Source organism: Galeopterus variegatus, unplaced genomic scaffold (genome assembly GCF_000696425.1).
Source record: "Galeopterus variegatus unplaced genomic scaffold, G_variegatus-3.0.2 Scaffold303, whole genome shotgun sequence".
Lineage (NCBI taxonomy): Eukaryota > Metazoa > Chordata > Mammalia > Dermoptera > Cynocephalidae > Galeopterus > Galeopterus variegatus.
Window position 1 is genome coordinate 632171 of NW_007726414.1, and position 955 is coordinate 633125.

Sequence of the window (955 nt, forward strand, 5' to 3'; positions counted from 1 at the left end):
TCAGCACTAAATGGCCCTGCCCCTTCAGCTTTCACTTTGCTTCACCCTGCTGAGTGCCTGGTCCTCTCAGACTTTCTCTCCATGGTCATCTCCACCCAAATTATCTCCACAGGCTTACAACATGTTCTCTTCCACTCTAACTGCAACTGTTCTGAACTTTGGGTTCCTCTAATGTGCCATGTGTTCCCCCATCTCCAGAGCTTTACCAGTGCTGTTCTCTCTGACTGGAACCCTCTTCTTCCTTCCTGCCTCAGCCGGAATAACTGCCCCTGGGACGCTGCATTGCATCCCAGGGACAAGTGTGGACTCTAAAACCAGGTTGCTTAGATTCAGCTTCCAAACCCACTTCTTACCATGTGTATGACTTTGGCCAAGAGATCTAACTTCTCTATTTCCCCAGCTGAAGGGCTGCTGTAAAGACAAATGAGTTAAAACATGTGAAGTGCCCAGCATGCTGTCTGGCAGAGTTAGGAGCTCACAATGCATTAGCTTTCATTATTCCTCATCACCCAAACCTTAGCTTCCTCCCATCTGAAAAGCCTTCCTGAGGTATTCCTAACTCCCACCCTGCAGAGGTTGGGATCCTGTCTGGCTGCTCCCAGATGCCTCACATGGCTTCACCTCAGTCCCTGTCACATTGTTATCTGCAGGGCCTGCGGGGGCAGTAGGGAGATCAACGGGACACCTGGAAGCCAAGAAATGGATTCAGTTACCTTTGAGGATGTGGCTGTCAACTTCACCCTGGAGGAGTGGGCTTCGCTGGATCCTTCCCAGAAGAATCTCTACAGAGCTGTCGTGCTGGAAACCTTCAGAAACCTGACCTCTATAGAAAAAAAATGGGAAGACCAGACCATTGAACATCAGTATAAAACCCCAAAGACAAATTTGAGACCTCTGCATTGCTGTAAAGCCACCACCAAAGAAGACACTCACCAGATGTGTTCCCTGGACTTTG